This window comes from Lepisma saccharinum, chromosome 17 (genome assembly GCF_977018435.1).
Source record: "Lepisma saccharinum chromosome 17, izLepSacc3.1, whole genome shotgun sequence".
In the NCBI taxonomy this organism is placed as follows: Eukaryota; Metazoa; Arthropoda; class Insecta; order Zygentoma; family Lepismatidae; genus Lepisma; species Lepisma saccharinum.
This window is the reverse complement of record NC_139245.1, coordinates 21444935-21464612: the sequence shown is the minus strand read 5'-3', so window position 1 is coordinate 21464612 and position 19678 is coordinate 21444935.

The window sequence follows — 19678 nt, the reverse complement described above, 5'->3', positions numbered from 1 at the left end:
CCCTTTTATTACAAGACGACGAAGCTGTTGCCACTACGCAATCCGGGAGGCCAATAGTGGCGAAGAACATAAGTATAGGTAATGTTACTTTCGTCACGTTATGATCAAGGTGGTCCCTTCTTCGATACCCGATGGTGACACCCAACAGCGCTAATAGCTTCTATCTTATGCCTCTCAAAACGCGTTCGAGGCGATAAGAGAAAGCGAATGTTTTATGCGCGTAGGCGGTTGTTTCCAACTTTTATCAAAGTAGTGTTTTGAGAGACATAAGATAGGTAAATTTGAAAAGTTGAAAAACCTGTCCGGAAAACTTTAAAGGGCTGTCCAGCCGGCTCTAATTGAACTAGAGTGAAAGGCAATTGTAGATTCGGAATCCGTACGTCAAGACCTTTCCATAGAGTATATGGACGGTGATCTACGGTAAAAATAACAAAAACCAACATGGCGGCCAAGATGGCGGCCCCCATTGTCATAACGAGCTGAGATGACAATTAATTGTATAATATTACATAGTAATCGTGGGTGATGTTTATTGTCAGTTCGTTGTTGTAGGTAAATTTGAAAAGTTGAAAAACCTGTCCGGAAAACTTTAAAGGGCTGTCCAGCCGGCCCTAATTGAACTAAAGTGAAAGGCAATTGTAGATTCGGAATCCGTACGTCAAGACCTTTCCATAGAGTATATGGACGGTGATCTACGGTAAAAATAACAAAAACCAACATGGCGGCCAAGATGGCGGCCCCCATTGTCATAACGAGCTGAGATGACAATTAATTGTATAATATTACATAGTAATCGTGGGTGATGTTTATTGTCAGTTCGTTGTTGTAGGTAAATTTGAAAAGTTGAAAAACCTGTCCGGAAAACTTTAGAGGGCTGTCCAGCCGGCCCTAATTGAAATAGAGTGAAAGGCAATTGTAGATTCGGAATCCGTACGTCAAGACCTTTCCATAGAGTATATGGACGGTGATCTACGGTAAAAATAACAAAAACCAACATGGCGGCCAAGATGGCGGCCCCCATTGTCATAACGAGCTGAGATGACAATTAATTGTATAATATTACATAGTAATCGTGGGTAATGTTTATTGTCAGTTCGTTGTTGTAGGTAAATTTGAAAAGTTGAAAAACCTGTCCGGAAAACTTTAAAGGGCTGTCCAGCCGGCCCTAATTGAACTAGAGTGAAAGGCAATTGTAGATTCGGAATCCGTACGTCAAGACCTTTCCATAGAGTATATGGACGGTGATCTACGGTAAAAATAACAAAAACCAACATGGCGGCCAAGATGGCGGCCCCCATTGTCATAACGAGCTGAGATGACAATTACTTGTATAATATTACATAGTAATCGTGGGTGATGTTTATTGTCAGCTAGTTGTAGGGAAATTTGAAAAGTTGAAAAACCTGTCCGGAAACTTTTAAAGGGCTGTCCAGCCGGTCCTAATTGAACTAGAGTGAAGGCAATTGTAGATTCGGAAGTTACAATCGATCGCGGTTCGTCGTGACCGGAATCGGTAAAGCCTCCAGATTTTTGAAAAAAGTTTAAATTTTTTTGACAAAAAGTTGAATTTTTAAAAAAGTTATTTTTTAAAAAAAAAGTTTAAAAATTTTGAAAAAAGTTGAAATTTTTTTGAAAAAGTTTTAAAAATTTTTGAAAAAAGTAGATTTTTTTTAAAAAAAGTTGAATTTTTGTTTTTGAAAAAGGTTGAATTTTTTTTAAAAAAAAGTCGAAATTTTTTTGGAAAAAGGTTGACATTTTTTTGGAAAAAAGTCGACATTTTTAAAAAAGTAAAATAAGAGTTCCCTCAGTTACGGCCCTGTTTGCCCTGAACCTCAAGTTTCGAAGGGTCCCTTAGTTACGGCCCTGTTTGCCCTAGACCTCAAGTTTCAAAGGGAACCTTAGTTACGGCCCTATTTTCCCCAGACCTCAAGTTTCAAAGGGCCCTCAGTTAGGGTCCTGTCTGCCCCAGAGTAAAAGTAATTGTACATTCGGAATCTACACATACCCCACTTTTAAGACTGTAGGCCCTGTACTCATGTTTCAAAGAACCCCCATTTTCGACCTTGTTTGGCCCACAGTAAAACTTACTGCAGATACAGCCCCAGCTCCAATCCTCTTTGCCTCAAAAGTAATTATACATTCGGAATCTGTGCGTTTGGAACCCCTTTCTAAAACTGTAGGTCCCGTACTCAAGTTTCAAAGAACCCCTGTTCCGACTCTGTTTGTCCCCGAGTAAAACTAATTGCAGATAAGGGACCCCGGTCCTGTCTATCCTAAAACTAATTACAGATTTGGGCGTGTTCGGTACCACATTTTAAAACTGTAGGCCCTGTACTAAAAGCCCCCGGTTAGCTAAATTGTTTTCACAGGCACGTTCTCCATTTTTCGGTTGTGAATGTTTAATTTTTAACACCAGTGAATCTGTGGCAGGATGTAACAAGGAAGTCGTGCTTCTATGAATAGACCTCTATCGAATTCGCATTCCAGACGGAAATCGTTATATGATAACGATAACCGCTGCTAATTAGTCTACATCGAACATATATGTTGTAACCATTACAAAGTTTTCCTTCTCTGGCGACGCTTCAACAGTACATGGCCAGCAAGGAAGTTGCATCCGTTCCGATAATGTCTAAACCCTACACCGAAATTAAAATTATCTCTTGCCCGCAGACTCAAAAAGGAAGTTGTGGTTGGTTATCTCTGGCATGCATAATCAGCAAGGAAGTTGCATCCGTTCTGTTAATGACCAAACCCTACACAGAACTGATATGTATGTGTTGTGACCATCACTGCAAAGCTTTCATTCTTCCGTAACGTCTTTACTGGTACAGTGTTGTATTGATGGAGGGAGATAATTTTGTACGTATATTACATCTATTTATTTCGATACAATAATAACATTTACTTGTATGTACAAACTCTTTTATTACTTTACACATTCTTTGTTAAAATACGGGTACTTTAGTATAGGTTTTTCGCAGTGGCGACGAATAGGTTCCAAAACTGGAGGGCATCCAAACCAGAGGGGCAAAGTGCCAAACTAAGGGGCAAAGACAGTTTACTTTTCCCTTGCAGGTGAGGTTTAGCATAGTGCGGGGCCACAAATGACAAAAGGTGGGTAGGCGAAACAAATTCTTAACGACAAATGCGAACGTACATATTGCGCTCTCTGTATGTTTTCTACAAAATCACCGAATACTGACGCATTTCTTTTCCTTTCAATAATAAAGCTGAATATGTTGACCAATGTGTCCACCTTCACTTCATGCATATTTAGGGTGATTGGAACCGGGGTCTATTTTAGGACCGATTGCTGTTTAATTTCAGTTTTATGCACATATAGGGTAATTGGGACAGGCCCAGGGGATATCCAGAATTGGATGTATTATGGGCAATTCGAGATCATATTTGGAATGTTTTGTACACCAAGTGGACTTTATCTTGACAATATACTTTAGTTAGACATTTTTGTACGTACTTTGGATATTGTGTGGATACAAAAAATACATTTTAGACTACATTTGGATCTTATCTGGACACGATTTAGATATGAATAAAACTTTTTTTTAACATTTTCTGGGTGTTATTGGAATGTACAAAAGATGTTTCCTATTTGGAACATATTATGGAAATTTTCGTACCATTTTATGGATATAACAGGGACTCTTTAAACATTTATTATGACACCGTTTATATGTCAAATAGCTGTATCCTTAACTGAATTGCATAATTCTTACGAAATCGTGTGTGCACATGGAAAACATCAAATTCAAACTTGGTGGTGTTTAATATCCACACACCTCTCAATATCCCATAACATTCTCAAACATCTCCGCCGCCACACAATATTTTAAATCCACCAATAACACCCTTGCCCTTTTCCAATATTTTTGGTATACCCCTGAACTTTAACTCCTTTCCGAAAATGTAGTATGTCCCTCAATAATTACTTCCACAACTATATAATAATATTGACAGCAATTCCCCCATTTGTGAACAACCCTCATATATTATTTTCTTGTCGCACCCCCATTTATTCATCTTATCTTTTATCCCAAAATTTATATAACCGTAATGGTAAATATTCCTCCAATTCTTTTTATCCTTAGTGTTACATAACCCATTCGAGATTCCTACAAATAATTCATATTTTTGAATATATTATTTTCCTCTCTTATCGAACCCCATCTTCACCTATTCCTCTTTTTATCCTCCTTATTTTCAACAGATACCACATTTCTTACCTACAATAAACTAACAAACATTTTCCCACACAAGAACCGTTACCAGATCCTATTATCTTTTATCCCTTCTATTTGTACCTTTTTTTTTCCAATATCACGTTTTCCGTTAAACATATTTCAAACAGACACAATTCCTAGAAGATTACGCCCAACCGTTTCCCTTCTCTTCTTCAACCGTCATAGACCCATTAACAGCCGGAAACCCATATCTTCAGCCCGACAAACACGCCGCACATATCACTCAACCGTTCCAAGAATACCATAACAATCGGAAACCCTTATCTCCACCACAACACTCCTTCCCGTCCTTTTCAATTAACGACCGACAAAAATCACAATTCCAAGCAACCAACCGTCGCCGAATTTCCTACTTCCCCCACCACAATTTCATCAACGCCAATTACCATCCTATTTCCCTAATTAAACGCACATTCTTATCTCATTCCCCCTCCCAATTCTCAGAATTTCAAAATCATCAACGCCACCTCAAAAACAGGAAACACATATCACAATTCGAAGAAAAACGGCGCGCACGCCCAATTTATGACGTCACAATTCTCTCAGCTAATCAGGGAAAATCCCTATTCCGATATAAACAGTTCCCTCCTCCCCATAATAACTCATCAACGCCATCTCTCCTCAAACAACGGAAACACGTATCACTATTCGCAGAATTTCAAACTCATCAACGCCATCTTTCCTCAGACACCGGAAACACGTACTCCAATTCCGAGAAAACCAATCGCCACCGAAAAACAGTCGCCTACTTTTCCTCCTCCCCAACAACCAATCAGAATCCTCCACCCCCACCTCCCAATTCTCAGAATTTGAAAATCATCAACGCCATCTCCGGAAACACGTACTCCAATTCCGAGAAAACCAAACGTCACCGGAAGCCACTACTTTTCCTCCTCAACCAATCAAAATCCTACACACAAAACAAAACCCCGCCCACGCACCAATCAAAATCAACCTCACAAAATAAGCCACGCCCCTTTTATGACGTCATCACGCAAAAACCCACACTTGCTTGCCCACACACCTACATCATCAATTGATCTTTGATCGATCTTTTCCAATCAATTGATTTATCGACTTCAACGGGGGTACATAACTACTCTTAGCCGTTATAGGAGATTTCCCAGAGGTTACGCTACTCGCTCGTAGCTTTCCAATTTCCTCACGATGGTGGATTACCACCAGTCCAATACACGGGCCGAGAACCCAGAGACTGAACCCATGCTTACTCGAACCCATGCCGTCCCGCAGTCGGAGTCCGAAGCACAGCGCCTTAGACCGCACGGCCACGGAGGAGGACTTCAGACACCTATAGTGCAGAAAATATCAAGTATTAGCCTCTTTTAAATAAGATCCTTTGGAATTTCTCGGCTGCTCGGGATTACGAAAAGTCGGGATCTGGCCTCGATAATTCACACCCCGTCATTTTCAATTTATTACTTTTTTTACAGTAGACCTACCTACCCTTCGGCATGTAAAAACATGGATCAGATGTACCATGAAGGAGAGTAGATTAAGTGATATCTGTCTGATATCTGCATTGTGAAAAAGTATAAAAAGACAATGAACTGTTCAACAAAGTGATAGATGTTTATGGAACGGAAGTAAGGCGAATAAAGTTTCTATCTAGATAGCAGATTGGTCTGAACTTGTATGCAGCAGCAAAGTATTTTAAATTCAATTTCAATTTTATGATTTGTAAAGTAATAATAATAATAATAATAATAATAATATAGCAATATTATTAATAATAATAATAACAACAAGACAACAACAATACAAGTTTTTATGTCTGAAATTTTACTATGCCCCCTCCCCCGAGAAAAAATCCTGCGGGAGGCCTTGGAGTGGGCATCCCCCAAAGCAAAAAGTTTAATTCGCACAGTGAATGTAGCTTACGATTACATGTTAGTAACAATCGAAATTGGGGTAGGGCGACTTTTGGATCATCCTGCATTTGAGCTCTTCATTATTTAACGGTAATCAAGAAAACAAAGCGAAGCAATTTTCCTCGGCAATAAAAGAACAAACATGTTGGCATTGAAATTGAAGGACAGTCACTTGTTCAAGTGCATTGTGCATTGTACTCAAAAGCAAAGAGACCTCCATAGAAACAGACTCTGAATCTGTTATCATACGTGAGGTACACGTCACCTTTGTTATCTCTGACCGAATTTTCTTCAAGGTTGGTAACGTGCTGAGTGAAATCCACGCTACTTTATCGGATAAACTTCAAAAGCGAAATAGTATGTTTGCTTGGTTTTGATTTAATGAATTGCAGTGTGATAACTGAAGAGTTTCCAGTGCGACGGGGGAGGAGGGGCATTCTATGAAACGTGAAGGTAAAATATATAAAATACCCTAAAATTTGCAAACCAGAGGGATGCATGAACGTGGTATTGACTTATCAGGTCGGGCCCCGGCCAAATATTTTGTCAAATCAGACTGATCTTACAATGCAATATTTACTGAAAGAAAAGTATAGGCTATGCAGAAATTTCAGCGAAAAATCTCCTATGTGTGCCAAATCTTGTAATACAAAAGCAGGTATTTTTTAATAAAAAGAATTTAGGGTGTTGAAATGGAAAATTACATTACATGTTGCTAATTGGCACTGGTTTGTTTTCATATCAAAAATGTTTATCATTGTCCGGATTTGCTTATAAGTAGATGAAACGACGTGATAAACAAATTTTTCATTCATACGAAGTTGTGAAATTATGCAAAGGTAGCATTTTACGTGAAATTTAGTGTGTGTCGTGAATTTTAGATTTTGCACATATAGGTACTGTGAACACAGCGCAAATCATAAATATTTTACTATGCGAGTTTAATATGTTCGACAATATTAGGGCAACTCACAAATTGGCATACATAGGGATATAAGCATTGTAAGTAACGAAAGTTGGGCCCAACTCGAAAAAATCCTGGCTACGCCCCTTGGGAAGAAGAAACCGGGAAGAAGGAATTCCCCCTCAGCTCCTTCAAATACCGTCCCGAAGAGAGGGTCAAGGGAGATCAGTTGACTCTCTCTTGGAATAAAAAAAAGAAAGACTATTTATTTATTTATTTATTTATTCCTACCCTCATGTATTGCAACTCTTCTATTTTCACATCTTTCTTCGAGCTTTCGATATTGCATTCTTAGGTTTAGCATCTGTTTGTTCGTGCTTGGATAGGGTGACCAGACACATACATGTAAAAACGAGGACGGAGCATGGTGAAAAAGGAGGACAAAGTCATAAAAAAGAGGACACCGCAAAAAAAGGCAACTCATTTACCATTAATCATAATTTAATCATTATTTAAAAAAAACCTATAACCAAGACTTTGATCACATATATAATTCTGATGATTTTTTTAAAATAATTTCCTTTTACCTTTAAGCAACGAAAGCAATCTCATCATAATCTATCATTTAACACATGAGAATCATAACTAAGAATATCTATAGTTTGAAACACAGAATTTTACTCTTTTTACAATTCTTGGATATTAGAATGCAATATCACCATAAGTGAATGCAAATGTAACAAGTAAGCTTCGCATTAACTTATTTCCTAAAACAGAATTTAAATTTTTGGTAGTTTAGATTGGGTCAAAAAGTATGATTTTAATGCCACGAACATTTCTAGCACTCTTTCAACAGCAGGGGAAAGTGACAGACACCTTACAGTTTACCTCATATTCATTTCTTCCATCCTTTAAGAGCTGGATATTTTATTGGCAGATCATTGATGAATTTACACTTTCGCTTCGTTATTTCATAAAAGTAAATATGACTTAATAATCAAAATTCTCACTACGCGTTTCTGTATCGCGTATGTATGACTCGAAAATGAACTGGCCGACCTCTGTGGCGGAGTGGTTAGCACACCGCGCCACAACTCCAGAGGTCCCGGGTTCGAATTCCAGCCTGGGCATGGATGTTCTTTGTGAGTGCCCCTTCATCAAAATCATCATATCATCGCTCATCCTCATCTTCGCGATTAGCCAAAAGTGGCAGAAAAGCGAATTAAAATAAACCATATTAGACAATCAAAAAAGAACTGCTTAAATTACATGTGTTTCACAAGTCTCAGATTGTAAAGCAACGAGTTAGAATAATACATGACTAGGGGTGTGCGGGACAGAACTTTTTTTGATCGGGACGGGGAATTTTTGTTAAATCCCGATGTTAAAGACGGGTAAAATCCGCAATTTCCCAACCAAGGCTGGAAATTTTCAGGAACGGGCAATTATAAAAATTTCCCGACGCTGTGGACATCGCAAATTTTACGTCATTTCCCCCTTTTTTTCTATTTCTGAAATAAAAGCTAACAATTTCCGAGAAGTGTCAACACACTTACAATGCAGAAGGCATCAAGAATTAACCACTTTCTAAAACGACCATTTGGAAGTTCCGAACTGCTCGGGATCCCGAAATGTCTGGAAAAAAATTCCCGAAGTCCGGATCGGGAGGAATTTTTTTACCGACTTTTCTGGATTCGCACACCCTTACTAATGACTCGGTTGGGAAAGTGATCGTGTTCAGCTCCCAGATGTTAGGTGACCATTGCTCTAATATTTAACGCGGTCCCAGTGATATGAATATCATTATGTGTGGAAGCATTCTCTATGCAGAACATTTGCTACGATCGATGCTATAATCTTTCTAAAAAAGGAGGACATTTACCGATTTCTAAGAAATCCGCCCGGACGCCTGACAGACACCTAAAAAGGAGGACATGTCCGGATAAAAGAGGACGTCTGGTCACCCTATGCTTGGATAATAATAATAGATAAATAATAGGTATTTTCCCCTAAGTTTTCATCTCTGATCTCTCTTTCTCTCTCGCTTCTCTCCCCCTCTGCATTTATTTTCTCTCTCTCTTCTTTGTCTCGCTTCTCTATTTAATTTTTTCTTTCTCGCTTTAATTCTCTACCTTTCTTTCATTCTACATCCCTCAGCTAGGAAAATTTACGTTTCCACCTCCTCCCCTCCAAATATCCCATTCCCATCACGGTGAACGATACAGAATGCCATCAACTTTCCTTGAAGCTCGAACGTACCCCATTTCAAGCCCCGACACTAATATAAATATGCAATTGCGCTATCCTTCAAAAAGGTGTTTAACTACATAAACATGAGAAAGGTGGTGTAAAGGAAGGTTCAAAACGGCTTCTTGACAGAAACAGTCCCCTTACACCCAATGGCGTACACTCGCCTTCAGAGAGGGGTAGCGCAGGTTCTACATACCCACCCACCGAAAACGTATTTTTGTTATGTTGCATATTGGAAATTTCCAATGAAAGTTGATGGTTATATTCTCCAAAGGAAACAATTATGATAGATGAAATAGTATATAATATCATATACGATAAAATATATCACATACGATGTTTTTAAGCCATGGCTTTTTATTCTAACGTTACATACGCAGTGGCGTATGCAAGGGGGGGGGGTTACCGGGTTTAAACCCCCGGGTTACCGGGTTTAACCCCCCCCCTTGAGCTTTTGAAATATTATGGAAAATGCTGTAGAAAAAATTAAAAATGGCTAATTTATCACAGTCAAAGATCTGCGACAGTAATAATAATAATAATAATAATAATAATAATAATAATAATTTGAATTATTATTCCCATGCAGCATGAAGAAAAACACATTCCAAACACAATCTAATTTTGCAATTTTTTTTTTGCAAAAAGTCGTGCAGTGACTCTCGCGAGAATTGTGAAAATTCCTTGCTTCGTCGCAGTGTGCCGACCTTATTGCAAACGTTCTTCCCGGTACTAATTTCACATCCCCTTGTGAACTCTCAAGTGATGCTGAGTCTACATCCACATCATTAAATAATGTTGAAGAAGTGCTTTGTGAATCACCTAGAAGTGATAAATGTGTTGGAATGTCTATAAACTTACTTTTCAACAAAAACATAGACTCATGTCAGCGGAATTTAGCAACATGTATTCTCGCTCTTCATCATCATCATCCTGGGCGAGTTCCATAGGTAAAGGTAATGTAAATTCCCCCGTGCATATAGCACCGTGCCATGAAGGCACACGTAGTGGTGTGGTGGGCCGCAAAGATTCTCGATCTCGAACTATTTTGCAGGTGATGTGATCAGCACCATGCTCCGGCAGCCTTCATCCCCCAGGGTTGCTTTCAGGTAACCATTCCTATGAGGCTGGGTGCGGAGACAAGGCTGGATAAATTCCAACCAATTCCGGGAATCGAACCCGGATATCGCACGAAGTTGTCAGACTAGACCAGCGCGGCTCCTTGAATGAGTTTCATGTTTCGATTATTTCAATAAATTTAATATATTTGCTTGTTTTTATGGATTTTCTTCACACTTAAAATGTCTCACTTATCATACACAAATAACAGTTGATTAGACAATTATTTTGTAACAAAGAAACAAAAGAAATGTAATTTTGTTCTATTTCTTTCAACTGCATTAGTAGTAATTATTAGTAGTAATTAAACTAATTAATTAATTATAAGGATTATTAATTAATTAATTATTATTATTAATTAATTAAAGTATTATAAAACAATGGTAATGTGAATTTGTAGAAAGTTTTCGAAATAACACCCCCTTGATGAAATCCTGCGTACGCTACTGTACATACGTATATAAGTAATGTTGTATACCAATTATACAACATTACGATACTTTCTGGAAGAAACAACACATTTTCTGTAAAATTGATGCAGTTCGACGGTTTCCATTCATTTCACCAAATGCAAAATCTCGCGGGAACTACCTCTTAACCATAGTTGCTGGCATATTGTTGCGTACAGTGCAACGAACCTTCTTTTAAAATTTTGAAACACTTAGAGCGCATTCACCTGACCTTTTGCAGACGCCAGTTTCGGACGGAATGCGAACGTTATGATGAGTTCATCGTTGTCTTCCTGGAGATGAGGTCATGATGCAAGCTGCCCGAGGGAGCCGCCCGTATACAACTCGCTGAGAAATATTGCGTAACCATCAAGACGCTCCACTGCAACAAGGATGTTCACGCGGCGGCAGTTTTGGGAATATCATTCTTGGACTCGATTTATCTAACTCCCCAAAAAACATTGCCCAATTCCGTCCCATAAAATGTTCATAAAGGTCAACTTTATGAACATTTTCAGAGATGATAACAAAATCCGATGACACAATACTTAGCTGTCTTCCGGATCGTACGTTCTTTCAGTCTTCTTCTCGTATCAGTTTTATAGTACTATAAAGGTAAACGTAATGTTCCCCGTGCATATAGCACCGTGCCATGAAGGCACATTTAGGGGATGAGAAGGTAGGGCGCCCCATTCTCGATCTCGGCAACTTTGGAGGTGATGTGATCAGCACCATGCTCCAACCGCCTTTGCCCCTCAGGGACCCATTGATTTTAGGCTGGGTGAGCCCGAGAGCCGCTTTGTTGTCGCCTTGTAATCAAGGGGTCCCGGGTTCAATACCCGGTGGAGGCACATAGTGATTCGGATGCCACTTTAAACTGTAGGTCCAGTTCCGATTAGCCTTACTGTGAACAAAGTGAACTTAAAACACCAACTCAATAAATCAACCCAGAGCCGCTATATGCGGGGACAAGGCTGGAAACATTCCGATCTTAGATCACCCACTCTGGGAATCGAACTCAGATCTCCTGCGTGGAAGTCAGATGCCCTACCGACTAGACTATCGGATCGCTGCTGTGTGTCCCAAAATTGTTTCCCTAATTTCAACGGATTCTAACTTGAACACACAGGGCTTAATTGCCACTAGGTTAGGGGCCGCATAAAAATGAAACGCTGAAAGGGCAGAAGCGATAAAAACAATAGACTATTTAAATTCCTTAATATTGTAATAATAAAATAAAACATGTCAAGTCCTTTTACTTGATTATTTCATGAAAGCTAGAAGGAAGGAGTTTCTAGTATTTAAATAACTTCTTAAAATCATAGCCCTATTTTCAGAGGTCGTGTAACAGTGTAACGAATGTAAATATTTTGAATGCCACCAATTTCAAGTCAAGTGGGGGGATATTGACGGTCAGTGTGGCTAACGTAATGTAATATCGGTTTCTTTTCCTTTTGTGTTGTGTTTGTGTGGCAAAATGCATAGTGCAGTGGCACTTATAAACCAAAACGAAGTTTAATTAATAATTTTTAATCACATGTCTATATTTAAAAGTTTACAAGTGTTAATACAGAGCAAGCAATTAGTGGAAGTTTAGTAACATGCTAACAAAACTGTTAATATTAATAATAATAATAATAATAATAATAATGTCGGCACTCGGCAGGGCACAAATGATAGCATAGGGGCCAAAAATTTATAAATCCCCCCAAACTACAAACACAGCCACCTCTATGCAGTTCTTACTTTAAGTACTCAACATGTGTATCTCTAGTGGCATGCAAATTGTCCAATTAGAATTCAATATCCCGCCAAAAATTGGTTAACATTTGGGAAGCGACACTTGCAACTGCATGTGTGGGCGTCCGTGGGATTTTTTTCCATGGAGGAACAAGCAAGGTTTTTTCTGGGGAGGGGTGGGACAAACGAGGTGTATATTTCCCCCGAAAATAGCATTACTTCATCAAAGAAACTCTCCTTCGGTTTGAAGTTATCATGTTCCTGAATGATGCTGCTAACAGTACTACCATCTGAGATTTGCCGTCAACAATTCAGTATAATTGTTTCTCTTGGCGTGACAAATTTTCCTGGAAATTTCTAAAATGTTTCAAGATATATATATATTAAGATAAAAATCGAGGAAACCTGCCTGATCAACAATCTTGAATTAGTGGCATGAATTGGGGGGAGGGGTTGTGAGAGTTCATACGTTTATTGTAGTTTTAGATGAGGGCCCTGAGGGTTATCACTTAATTTTAGACAATGGCTGCGTTCGGAGGACTGAGCCGATACGGAACGGCTCACTTGCGAGCGATCACTGGGAAACTGGAATTTCTTCGAACGCTTCAGCTCAGTGATCGCATTCCACGGCCGATTTTCGTCTGCTGCAGACCAATTAGCAACATTGCCGTCTTCCTGGACAGCAAGCTTGGCTGCGCTGTTGTCAAAAGTTTGTAACGGATGACCATATATTTAGGACCCTTTTACAGTTTTTAAAAATGTTTTAGAGATGTTTTAAGCCCACTGTATTCACAGATAAGCAATCGGCACTGGAGTTACAGTTTTAAAGTGGGATCCGCCTCTATCGCGTAATGGTACCAGTCAGTGGAGTAGCGCAGTTCTCTTGGGTCCTCCTACCAGCAAAATATTGCCCCCCCCCCCCCCTTACTGACAAAAAATTATGATGCCAGAGTGGGACGGACGTACAATTTTTTAGCTAGTCTCCTTACTGCCCCGCCCCCCAAGTTGTACACGAAATTAGCTTTTACCCCAAATACTCCCTTTTTTGTTATTGACTTATACATCAGTGTATTACCTCCTTGAAACTAATTCAGGATGGTCTGAATCTCTGATAAATAACTGGAAGAAGAATCTGGAAATCTTTTCTCGTATTTAAACGCAGCGGCACTGCCAGGAATCTTTTTTGGAGGAGGGGAAAACTTCCCACTGCCAAATATTTTGTTCGTGATCATTTTTTTTTTTTTACTTGAAACATTTTTTTAATGAGGTTACATAAAATACACAGATATTTAAAAAAATACTGTTGTGGAGGGAATTGTTAAGGGATAGTAAACACTCAGTTCATGGACTTTGAGGTGATTGCTCCTTCAGCCCCTAAGCCATCCCTGGCTGCGCCAGGCCAAGATTCAACGTAAGAGTCGCTAACATTAGCGACCAATACTCAAGCAAACTTATCACTGCAGTTATGGGGGTTGAACTGGACCTCTCGATTTCCGGTGGTGACCTAACATCACACAAAGTTAATTGCTATCTGGTACGAAAAAATTGTCGCGGTCTCCGGTCTTGGGAGATAAAGCTGTGATAGGACCCTATTCACTGGAAATTTGCCGCTTGGAAGGACTGAACCACTCCCCCACCCAAAAAAGGTTCGACCTTAATATCATTATTCATAACTTTAACGCTGCCACTTCTTTTCGATAGACCATTGATCATATATTTCTTAAAGAAGTAACCGTTTTATTAATAGATCATCAGTGATGGAATTTTCATAAGCATCCTCCTCCACATACTGCATTGTTTTCCTTCTATCCCCAAACTCTGAACAAGAAAATTCGCAGACAGGAATTTTCACTTCGAACACTGCAGATCTCAAAATCGTAACACATTGGAAAAGAAAAACTGGTTCGACAGAAATGTCCACATAATTTCAGTATGTAAGAAAAATGAACTTCTCAAAAATTACACAAAATAATGGACACATATAACTCATACGCTGTATACCCTGCGTGGCAGAGGAAGGGATAATGGCCCTCAGGTCAGGGCAAGGCAAGGTGGTAATTGCCCCTGGACCCCACGTCCTACTGGGTTTTTGGGCTCCTTTGAAGTAAAACGTAACAAGTGTAGACAATGTGGGAAATTCATTTCAACTCTTATTTCAATATGAAAAGGCTTGGGGTCCCGTTCAAAATATTTAATGTGAAGTTAAATTTTTAATATCACGTGTAACACTAATATTAGCGGTAAAAGGTCATGGATTACCAAGTTTGATGTTTATTGTGCAGCAATAAAGAATCGACTGCTTGAGCAACTGAATCTTTCTACTGGATTCATAACTGTAGACAATTGACGCACTACACTACGTTTCCGACAAACTGCGTAGCTACAAAGGTACGAGATGAGGGATATTTTCCTATCGATTGCTATCTGCGGAGCAAATAAGTTAATTCTGTACTTAGGAGGGAATCCATATGACAAGTTACCCTGGCCCCTCTGGCTGTGACAATACTCCACTGCTTATTATTGCAGACGTCGTTACATGATGTTACTGGGAACCACATTTCTGTTTCGCAAATCGATCTGTTTCTTTTTGTAAGCGACACTAACTGTGAAATTTCTGGTATTATATAAAATTTCAAGAGCACATTGCGGGGGCGGCAGCTACGCCACTGGTACCAGTGCTTAAAGTGAGGCGGAAGCACCAAAACTGCGTTCTGGTAAATCAGTTGGTACCAGATCTCAGTTCCTGCCACAACATTGGAAGTCTTATTTATTTATATAATTTCTGGTTACATTAATTCATGCAAACAAGAGATGAAGAGGAAAAGGGAAAGTTCTTGTACTAAATTTATCTCCCATCGGCGGGCAGTCAGTAGGTGCCAGACAGGTTTCGTTTATCGCATTTTTTCTCTTGGTAGATGTTAATCGCAAAGCTTCGGAAGAGCAATGGATTTACCACAAGCGGAATATAAGCTCTAGGAGGAGAATTATTTCCTATTGCTGTCAGTTATGTGCTATGAAATGCCTCTATTTCTGTAGTTGGTTCATCTGCGGCCTTATAATTTTCCCCCTTGTGTAATATACCAGAGTCCGATAGTTTTCTTTTCTTTGTTAGAATAGCAGATTAAAATGAAAAGGAACGTTCTGCGATAATTCAGTTTTCTTACTAAGAAACACAACTGTACTGGTATTGTGAATGAAACTGAAGAAGGCGAGAGCGACAGACATGACACATCTTGTGTTTAAATATTTGCTTTGGATGCAATAATAATAATAATAACAACAACAATTGGTCGAATTGGTTTATAAAGCGAAGTAAAATGAATGAAATCAAATGTTTGATATTTTAATATTCATTTTTTATTACTAGTAGTAGTACTAGTCATGTGCATTCGGTTGGGGCATTGGTGTTATTAAATGAAACAAGTTTAAGCACTGCCCGAGACCCAAGCCCGCACACAGGGAAGGGACCATGCCCATCCTCAAACTATGAAATATTTAAATGTTAAAATTTGACTGGCAGTCGGGAGATAGGCTGTGGGCTGTCGAGACAGAGGTTATTATTATTATTATTATTATAACCTATTAAAAAATTACGAAAATAACATTGAAAAATCATGTAACACATGCCTAAAGACACATATTTCAAAATAAAACCATACATTTGACTAAAGTGGAGGGTAGAAAGTTGGGAGGTGATGGCAGGGTGGAAAGTAGAGGGTGCAAGAAATCAACCTTGCCAGAGTAAAAATTTTATCTTGAGCCACCCCCAATAATCATTGCTAACACGTATCATTTAATTATAAAACACATATTTTTCTAAACATAGAATTATCGTGTTTGTTCAGTGGTTCTGGCATAAGTGGTTAGACAGCATCCTATGATGAAAAGGCATTCTGGGTTCAATTCCCAGCTTTGTCATAGGTTCTGTGTGTTCCTTCACATCAATTTCATATCATCGCTCATCCTCATCGACGCAATTAGACAAACTTGGAAGAAAAGCAAATAAAAAAAAAAAGAACCCAATTCAATGAATTTCTGATCTTCTCTTTGTTAAACATTTTCGGATCTACCTCCTCCTTCTTTAAAATATCCTGGGTATAGCAACATAAATAAAATAAAGATATAACACGAATGTAAGACTAAAATAAGTATGAAATTTGATTGACCATTATTAATAGAATTAAAATCAACACTTAATAAAAACATTTAAATTATAGCCTCCCTATATATACACACACACACTCAAAACATTCCTGGGTAGTGGCCTCCCGAAACCCTTGAAATGTGTACATACTGACCATGCTATGCCTCTCACATATAAACATTAGTTTCAAGTCGCGGCTACTTTTGATACAGAAAAGCTTGCGAACGTTTTATTTTTAACTAAATAAAATATATAACTATAGGGCCACTTATTTGCTTGTAGGCGACCATTAATTTCTGCACTAGTTGTGAGGGTGTAAACTATATTCTCAAATTTGTAGCATATCGTGGATTCTGTGTCGTCTGCTCCGCCATGTCTACTGAACGGGTTCACTGCAGCAAGCGTACTTCCCAGGCAATCAAAACAATGGCACCCGATTGCTGAGCCTTCAGTACCGAGGGTGACGTTCGGAGCACCGAATCATTGAGCCGCTCCGGCTCACTCTGCTGAACGCGACCATTACGTCTTGCATTTAATTTACTCTCATATTAATTGATGATTTGTTAGTTTTATATGGCACCAAAGAGCTATCACTTAATTGTAGATGTTGAGATGGTGATTACTTTATTGACATCAAAGGAGAAGTGGCGACTGCACTCGAGTCTTATGTTAATGAACAACATGTATTGTTAGTTCTAGGCATTTCAGAAGCCGATTAACCATCTTACATTAATATTCCCAAGAACTAAAATAGCTTTTTTATCTCAGATTGTAAGGACATGTAATAGTTCCCTACTCCAACTACCACAAGTTTAAGCATGATCCAAGAGTATTTCAGACGACTGTTTCTAAATGCTGCGGAGAATTGTGTTTGTTGTTAACTATTTTATGCATTCAGGATGGCCACTCTAGGACCATGATAAAATTCAAGTATAATTCCTGGTTTACAAGGCAAACTTTCCAAAACTCTAAGGGTACAAGCAGATGTTTTCTCTATTTACACCTTACGCATTACTGCCCCTCACCCGGCCCTCCCTTCCATATATATATAAACAATAAAGGATCTGTGAGATTCCAATATATCCATAAATTCTAATTCAATTCAACTGGATAAACACGTAAAATATTTAATTTAAGGTGTGGAGTTTACTTATGACATTTCACATACTCAGACTCAAAATACTTCCAAAAGCACAAGCCACAAATTTTACGGAATATACAAATCTACGAAAAATTGTTTATAAAAGAATTTCAAACTCAAATTTACCTAATCAACTTCAAAGTATATTATCTGGCAATAATCTTCCATCTGTCTGATAGATTGTTCTGCAAAGGACTCTAATGAAGTAAACGGATTGAGAAAATGAGGTTTAATTTTCCACGCAGCTTTCTTTTCCTTGTGCAAATAAAAGCTGTCAAAAACTTGAATCAAGCCATTTATATGTATAATATATACTCGTAATATGTATAAATTCAAAGGGATTTGGATTAATAAAAGTTGCAATTTTTCACATCTATCGAGAGAAATTCATGCACAATACAGATAATTTCCGAAGCCAATAATTCACGCATAATTCCCTGTGAGTAGCCACACTGTGCATTACATTTTAAATGTTTAGGTATTTAACTGCAATTCAGTGACCATGTGGTACTGACTGATCCTCCAAGGGCTTGTAACATTAATTTTTGCTGTCTTCAATTTAATTATGTAATTTTATTAAAACTATTACTCGTTTTATTTACTGTCATAAATACAACATACTGGAGAACTTTCATACATTCATCATGAAATAAAATTCAGTATAGTATGCAAGTTATGTATTTTGTAATTATTTTGCACTAAATGGAACACTGTTTTAATTATTTAATACACATTGGTATACAACATCGTACAAAGCCAAAAAGATAAATTCACAGTTAAAATATATAAAAATACAATACTTTGACAAACCTATTTTGTTGTTTCTTTGTCGTCATATTGTTTTTGAATAAAAATATTACTATGTAATCACATTATAAATGTATCTCCCTTCCAGTAAATTATATAAAGTTGTATTTTTAATACTGGATGTATTTCAAAATCCAGGCAGCAACAGTCTTCCAGTGCAAAATGTCACAAAGTGAATTACGATGGATATAAATAAGTACTGGAAATATGAACATCTAGACTCCAGAACTAAACCACTCGAACACTAAACAAATGCACATGCAAGTTGTATTTACAAATAATATAATCTCTGGATCCCACATATATATTTACATATTGGTGAACTAACTTTATTTACAGATAATTTGGCTTTTTAACAACCAAGTATATGCTTGCATTTTTAATCTTTTCCACAGTAATTATAAATAACAGAAATACAATAATATGATGTGTGAAAAACTCCTAATGGCTTGAACATGCAACAGCACAACAAATGGATATGTATGAACACATTACACCTAACATTTCTGAACACAGCTTGGAGGATACTGTTAAAATTTTTAAACATGAATACAAAAACTGAGAAATAAATATATAGTGATTATAGTACAGGTATATGTCAGAAAGGTTAATCAACTTTAGTCTTGACGGCAGGGCAAAAAGAATGCATTCCCCCCAAGATCCAGAAAAATGCATAACTTTAGTTTATTACACACTATTTCCCTGCTATTATTAAAAGGTAACAACACAAACAAGTTACAAAATATTAATTTTAAGTTGAAAATGAAATGGGAAAACTAAAGAATTATGAACTCTCTTAGTACACAAGCATAACACATTCATTCTTGAACTCACAATACTCATTAAATCTGAATATTTCTCTTGCTCTCACACACGCACAAACAACATGACAAATGTTAACAACATTTTAAAAATAGTTTGCAAATATGAACACAGTATGATATGAATTTATTAACCAGTGCATACTTAC